The 10,002-nt window shown below is 35.4% G+C and overlaps 1 long non-coding RNA gene across 1 annotated transcript; it reads left to right on the top strand.

Moving 5' to 3' along the window:
* The first annotated feature begins 5,907 nt into the window (after nt 1-5,907).
* Nucleotides 5,908-9,048, top strand: LOC145953252 (uncharacterized). Its single transcript, XR_014430799.1, has 6 exons — nt 5,908-6,877; nt 6,983-7,054; nt 7,959-8,025; nt 8,107-8,236; nt 8,313-8,524; nt 8,634-9,048. It is a non-coding gene; the product is annotated as an uncharacterized LOC145953252 (long non-coding RNA).
* Nucleotides 9,049-10,002: the final 954 nt, after the last annotated feature.

Below are 10,002 nucleotides of genomic sequence, written 5' to 3' on the forward strand. Positions count from 1 at the left end.
CATATTTTACCTAAACAAATTCAAGAATGAAGCCAAACAATAAAGATTATAGTTAAAAGTTTGAAGCAATATAACTCTTAAATTAGAAGCAAGAAGGCCATCCATTTAACATCACACCTTGATTCCTTCAAGATCCTTTATAAGCCTTGGGGTATACTCACTGCATGATATTAAAAAGTTTATCAATACAGATATACATAAACTGAATAGTATGGTAAATACTACATGGAGTCCTGGTTTAAACAGCTCTGTTTGGATAATTAGACTCTCTCCAGTATCAAATATAGACACCATGTTTGCATAGTTAATTTTTTCTTAAAGATTTACAATTTTGAAATTCTACAGACATGTTTTAAGAGAAAAAGGTCCTCTTCAATATATTCTAAGTGAAACATCTTTGTATAGGACTATAATTGGTTTAAAGATACATGCATTTCTGTCCTCTTTCCTTAATCATTCAGTTAAAAAATCAAGTACAAGAAAATAAAAAAATTGGCTTATGATTGTACCAAGTATATTAAATTGCAAAGAAAAAAGTCAATGATAAAAAAGAATAAGCAAAGACAAAAATAAAATAAACTACTTTTCAATTTTTCACTAAATTTAATTTGGATTGAGCTCTATATAAGCTAAATTATCTGTTAGAATCTATTTTGTAAATTAGCGTCTATCAGTTAATATTATACCATTTTATTGTATCTTTTCCTTGTCAGCCAATCTATGTATAGGTTACCCCCTATTCATACATTCAGAGGAGGTCTTTGTTGACAACCTGATGGCAATCATCATAGGCATCACTGTGAACAATATTCTCAACAACATTTTTTTTCCAAAATGAAGAATGGTTTTGCTGCACAGCATTAGTGATAAATTTTAGGTGTATCTTTTTCCTAGCTCTCAAATCTTCTTGACTGAGTGCAGGCTAGTAGAAAGGGTGAAAAAATGGTTGTTCTATCAAAGAGAGTAAAAACTAAAAATGAAAAGGATGTGAATTGGAGATTTTTATAGCGAGTTCTAAATATACATTCCATTCAAAAAAAGGATGGAAAATATCATAAGGCTGTTATGTGTTAGCATAACAAAATACAATGGAGGTGTAGTGCTAAATTTTATACAATTTTTAGTTTGCTTTTCTTGAATTTTGACTTTTTGGGTACTCAAAAAGTGAAATTAGAGAATAATACTATGTGAAAAGTAAACGAGGAAGTTTTGTAAGCAATGGAATTTTTCATCTTAGAATTATAATTTTACATCAGGGATGCATCAGTTTTTATGTAGGAGAAAGGAATATAAAACCATGGAAGTTATGCTGAAATAGATTTCATCCTAATATTACGAGGCCATTTTTACTTGCTAGTTAAGTGTCGATCCATAGTTAAGGAGGTTGACCAAGTCACCAGGGATATTGGAAAGTCTCCGGCTGCATTGTCTATTGCAAATACTGAAGTCCTATCAAGAATTTTTGATCAGGTCAATAGACTACAAAATTAGATGCAAAGGGTGGAGTTTGAGGCTGACAAGTTGAACGAGGGACTCCGAGAATAGAAACTAGATCAGGCTTTCGAAAATTACATGGTAGAAGAGAGATAGCAAGGGTAGTTGGGGTTCCAGTGGAACCCCTAGAGATAAGCAAAGAGCTTGATAGCATTAGGAAGGAAAAAGAAAAAGATAAAATCAACATATAAGCTTCATCTTTAGAAAATTTCTATAAAAGTTCATTCATGTTGCCATTAATCAATTTAATTTGGATGTGCCATTGTATATCAAGGACTAATTTCTATAAACCTACACAATCAGAGCTACATGTCTACTTTCTAGTCTCTAAAATAATAGACCAAAATAATTAAAAAAGAAACTATCATTATCATCAACAGTGAAATAACTGTAAGTTCCCTATAAACATGACCAAACAGAACCATCATATCCCAAATTAGTGTCTTATGTTTTCTTGGCATATGATTGATTCAAAACCTTTTAACCTAATTCAAGGGATTGATGTTGATTATTTCAATAATTAAACGGACCGAAAATAATTTTGATAAAGATTAATACATGAAAATATTAATAGAGAAATAAAAAAAATCATTCCGTTGAACAATTTTTGAGAGACAGACCCACAAAAATGACACCTGGCATACGTGGATGGGCATAAGGAAAACCAAAAAGGCTTCCATGCATCCAAGGTATACCAAGTATATTAACCCAATTAGAATACTGCACAAAAGAACCTTGGAGACAACGTGGCAAAATTACCTTTCGATTGACCTTCCCCCTCTAATTCTTCTCTAACCTATCTAATCATCACTTCCCCCTTGGAGAACCTCTGTTACTAAAAAAAATCATTAAAAAGAGTTTAGTTTTTAGTAAAATTGGTGAAATTAGAGGAAGGAGATGAGAGAAAATGAAGAAATTTATTTACCTTGTGATGGAAGAGCATGGGCTAAAGGCCCAACCACTAGAGCTATGGCCAGGAGGTTACTTGAAGATTTGACTGCTTCAAAGCTTAGTGGGCCCAATGGGTTTGGTGGGCCTAGGGTGCTTCTCACTTGGGCTTTGATTGATTGAACACCATATTTAATTGTATTTTCTTAGTATAGGAATTTACTTTGATGATGGTCTTGTATTTTGACCATAGATTAGGGTTTAGGTGTCTTGGGCTTAATTTTGGGCTTCTTGGGCTTTGGGCTTTTGATACCCAATATTGGGCTCATTTTTCTCCTTGTATTTTTTCCTATTTATTGTATTCATTAGACCATTGTATTTTGGTCATTAGATTAGGGTTTAAGGAGGTTTAGTAGTTCATTTGAATTAGGACAAATTAGGTTAAATTTAGGATGGATTTAAGTTGCATTTAGGTCACACTTTTGGCACCACCATGGCTGCACAAGTGTGACACCGAAATGCAACCCTAAATACATACTAAATTCAGCCTAATTCACATTTAGCTCTACATGACCGGTTAAGCACATGTGACACAAGGTTTGAATTCAAATTTGAATTTGAATTCAAACCTTGGCGCCAACATGTGGCCTCTCATGTGGCGCCAAGTGTCTTCCTAAATTCGGTGGCCTATATGTTCCCTCCTAACACATTTTGTAATCACTTTGAATCATTAATGAAATTTGTGAGCCATAGTGCCGAGTTTCTCTCTCAAAGTCTCCTTGAGTTCATCTTCAAAAACCTTAGGAATTCACCTAGAATCCTTCTCTTTGAAGTGTGCTCTCCATTGATGCTTGAGCTTGGATGCTTCCCTCCTAGTTCTGGGTTGAGTTCATCCGTGAGTTCATAGTTTGCAAGTGTTCTTGAGTTGAAGAATTCATCCTCCATTGAAGAAGATCCGGCCTAAGCAAATTCGTGGAGAAGAACATCTTTCACTTCTCCTAGTTTTGCTATCAATTTTGGTATCAAGAGCAAGGTCTTCAAGGAGATAAGTTCTTCATCTTGTTTTGTGTCCGTGCTTGTGTTCTTGTATATCTCCTTGTCTTGTTTGAGTTTCTCTTCGGATCTATATGTTTTAATTCATATTTTGTGTTCATAGATCCATGGTTGATTGTTTTTGAATTTTCTTCCTCAATCAACTTGTTTAGGAACTATTTGCTTTGTGCTAATTTTGATTTTATTTTGAGTCTCTCCATTCCTTGTTTGTGTCCGTGATTGCACCTCATTCATTGCATTAGAAATTTTGTTTTGAATCCTTGTTTTGTCTTAGAAGTTCATGTGTAGTCCTTATATGTTGCAAATTCCTTGAATAGCATGTTTAACCTAGTTTTATTTTGAATTTTGTGTCTACATGTTGCTCTCGGTTTGTGTTCTTATTGTGCCTACCTATATGTGCTTTTTCTTTTACCTTATTGTGTTCATAATTTGCTATTAGTCCTAGCAAATTTCTTTAGAGTTAGGTTTCCATTGTGTTCTTAAGTTTTCAAATCACTTTCCATTGAAAATCTTATAAAAAAATTTTGTGATTCAAAATTTCAAGTACTTCTAGTGCACTTCTTCTTGTGGATTCAAATTTAAAATAAAAAAAAAGTGATTAAGAGGCTGAAAAACAGAGTTTAAAACAGAGCCTAAATACCTAAAGTTCAAAAGAAAAGAGTGCAAAAAGGAATCCAAATCAAAACCTAAAGACTAGTGCACTAGTTTTTTCAAGTTTACTTGAATTTTGACCTAATTTTTGGCTAACTTGTAGTCTCGGTTTCTATAGCTTGGAATCATAGAAAAATTTGAAACAAAAGGCAAATATACTCTCTGGACTCTTAACTTGAAACTGGAAAAAGAAAGAATAAAAAAAAAATAGAGAAAACAATTTAAAAGGAAAAAGCCGAGAGGTGTACAAGCTGAAAAATCACTTGATTCCTAGTTATTGTTTTGACTACTACTTGTGCTATACTTATCCCATTGCTTTCAAATTTTTTTTGTTTTGTTCATCTACTCTAGTACCTATCTAGGAACCTTCCTAACTGAGTGCTAGCTTTATTTGGAGTCTTAATTTTCAGTTTTACTTGTTGAACCTCTTTGAGTCTTGTCATATACACCTATTACTCTTCATTTTTGGTATAAGCTTTTCAAATTGTGCTTTTATTGCTTGTCTAGTTTTCTTTCATTAAATTCCCTGTGCTGGAAGTGGCCTCAAATCCTTGCTCAAGGATCAAGCATTGCTCAACAAAGAGTAGGAAAAGTTTGGACACTAAGACTTTAAAATTTGACCTAAATTAGTGACCAAAACTTCTCCTAAACTTCCTTCACTTGAGTGACCATTCCTTTCACCTTGTGAGGCAGCCACCATTAACCTCTTTGTTGTGTTTCTTTTGCAGGTCCAGTAGCATCATATTTGAAGGATTAGTGGCGGATTAGACACTTGAATAAGTGTTGAAAATTTGTACAACAAAATCCGTCACTAATTGGTCACTAAAGCCGCCATTTACTTGCTTTTTAGGCTAGTTTAAATTTTTTGCAAAATCTCTTGTATTTTAAACCAATTTGTAAAGCTTGGAGGGAGTATTAAGAAGCTGGTCAGGTATATCTAAATCCTTTGATAGCCTCTCACGTGTAGTACTAGTGGAAGTGGCTTGGAAATTTCATATGTTTCAAGCTTCCACTTAGGGTTATACGACTAGCTACTTAATCTTGCTTTTTTTTAAGTTTCTTGCTTATAATTGTGTTTACTTAGTTGCTTAAATTCGTCTAGACTTGTGTAGATTTACCTGCTCACGTTTAGTTTAGTCTCAAAAACAAACAAATTGTGAAAAAACATACAAAAGTTTTTGTGAAAAGTTTTGGGGAATTGAAAATACCACAAAGGAGTTTAGTGATTTCCACTTGAAAAGGCTTGGTTATTAAGTGGCTCTTTGTAGCTCACCTCCCTTGATAGTGCAACTTGTACACTTAGACTTCCAAGTGCTATTTTCATTCCTAGAAAATACCAAAAACATTTTATAACTTTTTGCATAGCATATAACATCTCATTGCTTAATCATGAGTCACCATTCTCCAAGTAGTAGTGATTTTGATACTCCTAAAAGTTTTAAAAAAATTGTAAAGGAGATTGAAGCACTAAAACTTTGGCAAAATGATGAGATACTTCTAAAACAAAAAGAAAAGCTTGAAAAGGAAGTGCAAATCATGGCTTTAGAACAAGAGATTCAAAAGATTAAGCAACGAGAAGAAAAACTTTTAAAAAAATTAAATAAAAATAAAAGTCAAAACAATCACTACTAGAAAAATACTATTCTACGTCACCATATTTACATCGGTTCCTTATAAAACGATGTAAAAACAATGTGCGGTGGCAATTTCGTAAATAACTTGAATAAATAAGAATATTTACATCGGTTATTCTAAAAACCGATGTAAATATAAACAATTCTACATCGGTTATATGAGTGACCGATGTAGAAATGAAAATAGTGATCTATTCTACATCAGGTTTTGTGTTCACCGATGTAGAAGAGGTGACTAAATTCTTCCCCTCCCCGCGACAACGATGCGCGCTCACTCCCAAACCAAAAACACTCTCAAAGCTAAAGCGCTCTTCTCCAAGCTCTCCTGCCGCGGCCGCCTCCTGGAGTCCCTTGCGCGCTGCTACTTCGTGCAGCTCATCTCCGCGCTTCGCTTCTGCCGTCGAGACGAAGGTGAAGGAGGTTGGCTTGAATTTGGAGTTTAGGGTTGAGGTTGGGAAGCTTCTCCAGACTCCCCTTCCGCGTTTCGCCTTTAGGGTTTTTCACGCGATCGCTCTCATCCGCGCCGGGGAAGAGGTTCGCCGCGCTGGAGGGTCCCGAAGAAGAGGACTTAATCATAAGCGAAAAGGAAGAGGCAAAAACGCCAAACAGCTCACATGGGTTCTCCTCCTCAAACCCTTTCAACACTCTCAAACCTAAAACGCCTACAGTCCAGGCTCGTTGATCTTCAACGACTCTCCAAGGAAGCATTGAAGCCCTATGCGGGTGCTAATGTTTTAGGGTTTGGAGGCACTCTTGGAGGAAACCGCCACCTTACCATGCCTGAGCTGCGGCCCCGACCACGCAGAAACTGCCTCTTAAATAACGCAAATCCTAATTCGATCACTGAACCACACTCGCCGCCGCCCGCCAGAGCCCGTCAGAGGAGGACAGCCATTGTTGCTCCAACAAGGAGGCCAATACTGTGCGTGGAGCAAGAGGTAGGAGGTTGAAAGGCGAACAGGGAGCGGAGAGGGAGAAGGAGCATTCACTGGTTAGGGTTTTGGAAGAGGAAGACATGGATGAGTACGATAGTGGTGGCCGCAGTGCCGATAAGGCTCCGGGAGCTGCTGACGAAGGCACGGCAGGTCCTATTCTGTACAGGTCATGGATATGCTTGGTCCTAGTTTGTGGGATGTTTGGAATAACAACTCACACATGTAGGTATCTCTGTGAAATTTATTGAAATGTAATGCATCTTATTTTTGTCAGCAATCTAGTAAATATTGAATAACTAACCTTTACTTCTTCCTTTTGGGTTTCAGGATGTCAACTGAAATGGTTGCATGTATTGCAATTGAGGCCATCTCCATATTAGAGAAGATGCATTCTAGAGGGTGATGCTCATTTCCTGATCATATTTATGATTTATTTATGGATTTTATTTTCTTTGACTGATTGGTTACAATTCAGAATGATTCCTGACTGTTGTCACAATATGTCATTGTTAATTTGTTTGGGTGTTCTCTGTTTATCACAAGACTGAAACATGGTCAATCATTTGTTATTGTCTTTCGGTAACATGATGAAGAAGAAACATATCTTATTTCTTTGCTTGAGCAACATTTTTTTTATTAAATTTTTTTATAAATGATTTGCGAACTATTAAATTTGAAGTCTGTTCTTGGTTTTGATTTATCATTCTGGATTATATTTTACCCATAATCAAGAAGATCCATGACAAGGATGACTGGGGTCACTGCACCCTCATAATTAATTCCTTTTATCTTAGCTAGACCTCCCCAAAAAATCCATGTTAGTTCTGACTACAAGTAGAGTAAGGAATAAATCCAAATTCCACTTATTATGGCCTATGGGACAAACCTGTGGGATTCCATCTATAATGTGAACACACACTTTTTTTGAAGTTGATTGATAATTGATTCAATGTTTTATATATATCTTCATGTTTTGTCCCTGCCCATAATTATTAATTGTTAAATAGTAAATACTTATTTGGTTCCACAGTTAATGTGCTAATAGCCATTGATTCAAAAATTAACTGTGAAGACTGTAACTAATTTCAGAGTTTGTTATACATGTGCTTATTTTTATCACAATCCTCAATTGTACATTAAAAACAATTGTTGTAACTGCACTTTAATCTATAAAGTGATCCCCGTCACTTTACTTAGAGGTGCTGAATCTATAGCAATTATTGCTCTATCATATTGTGCCAAGTTAGAATGCCTAATTTCATGGAATCTGGCTACTCACCTCATTCCCAATTTATCTACTCAGCAACTCGGTGGCATGATAGTTCGACTGGCCTTCATGTTGACTATGACCAATGACCAAATGTTTTTAGGTAAATTATTTGTTAAATATCTATAAACCTTAGCTATCGTCCAAGTTTTAAATTATTTTGTAACGTATATTCTTGCCACAGGGGCACAGTTCGTTATGCTAGTGTGCATGCTCATCTTGGTAGAACAGGTAGCAGGAGAGATGATTTGGAATCTTTTGCTTACACTCTTGTCTTCCTTATTCGTGGTCGACTACCTTGGCAAGGATATCAGGTTATAATTTTTTTAATAGTCATTTTAGTACTAATGGTAAATGAAGATATGATTCTTATGAAAAAAAAATTTATAGGGAGAAAATAAAGGATTTATTGTCTGCATGAAAAAGATGGCCACTTCTCCAGAAACATTATGTTGCTTTTGTCCTCAAGCATTCCGGCATTTTGTTGAATATGTAGTGAATTTGAAGTTTGACGAAGAGCTAAACTATGCAAAATATATATCCCTTTTTGATGGAATTGTGGGCCCAAATCCAGACATCAGGCCAATAAACACTGACTAAAGGTATGTCAATTAACTATTAGTACATAAACTTCATTTTTAATTAGTGGTTTAACAATGGATTATAATTATTCTCTACATTTTTTGGGTCCTGACTATTTCGGTCAAGCAGGGAGAACCCACTCAGTGGTACATAAACTTCCATTATCTTCTGTTGCCAGACATAATGGAAGGTCTCATCAACTTACTTTTTCTTCCCAAACTTCAAATACATATGAGGTATATATTTTGCATCTAATGTCTGATAGTTCCCTTGTGTATTTGATAATTCATTATAAATGCTGAAAAATGAAAATGAATAATTTTTAATCAAAGTTCTGAGCATGTGTGGTTTTCTTCTTTCACACTACAATTATTATGACTACTTTCGAGTTTCAATATGCATGCTATAATGCTATATCATCAACTTATACAATTATTAATTTCATGTGTCCAGGATGAAGTGGCAGATAAGTCTGACTTGGGTGAAGAACACTAGTATGAAATTACTGAAAGTATGCGTTTGGAGATGGAATATGATGCTGAAATAAGCATAATTTTTTTTATAAAAAAAATGCAATCTACATCGGTTCTAAAGATAACCGATGTAGATTTAAGCATAAATCTACATCGGTTCTCTGGACAACCGATGTAGATTTAAGAATAAATCTACATCGGTTGTCCAGAGAACCGATGTAGATTTATGCTTAAATCTACATCGGTTTTTCAGAACCGATGTAAAAATGTATATATTTTTTACATCGCTCTATTCTACATCGGTTTTAGAACCGATGTAGATGCCTTTAAAGAACCGATGTAAAATATGCATTTTGTAGTAGTGAATTCTTCAAGGAGCTCAACCAAGAGCTCCAATGATTCTCAAAGCCAAGATAATGATGGTAGTATACATATGGATGCTTACTATCAACCCCCACCTAGGAGAGTCATTAAAGAACACAAAGTGAGGGAATCAAGGATTGATCTCCCTTACTTTCATGGAAAAGATAATGTGGACACCTACTTGGATTGGGAGATGAAAGTGGAGCAAATCTTCACTTGTCATCAAGTAGGTGAGGAAAGAAGAGTTCCTCTAGCCACCCTAGCTTTTCAAGGACAAGCCATGTATTGGTGGACATCCTTGGAAAGAGAGAGAAGACTTCACAATGATCCTCCCATCACTTATTGGAATGAGTTGAGGAGTGCTATGAGAAGAAGGTACATACCTTCTTATTATAGTAGGGAGCTTATGGATAAGCTCCAAAGACTCCAACAAAAGAGTATGAGTGTTGAGGAGTATAGACAAAAGATGGAGTTGTATCTCATGAGGGCTGGGATAAGGGAGGAAGAAAGATTGACCATTGCTAGATTTCTAAGTGGTCTTAATTTTGACATAAGAGATAGAGTTGAGTTACTCCCTTATAGGGACCTTGATGATTTGGTCCAACTTTGTATAAGGGTGGAACAACAAAATTTGAGAAAAATCTCTTTTAAAGGCAAAACTC

This window comes from Cajanus cajan, chromosome 11 (genome assembly GCF_000230855.2).
Source record: "Cajanus cajan strain Asha chromosome 11, NIPB_CcT2T_4, whole genome shotgun sequence".
In the NCBI taxonomy this organism is placed as follows: domain Eukaryota; kingdom Viridiplantae; phylum Streptophyta; class Magnoliopsida; order Fabales; family Fabaceae; genus Cajanus; species Cajanus cajan.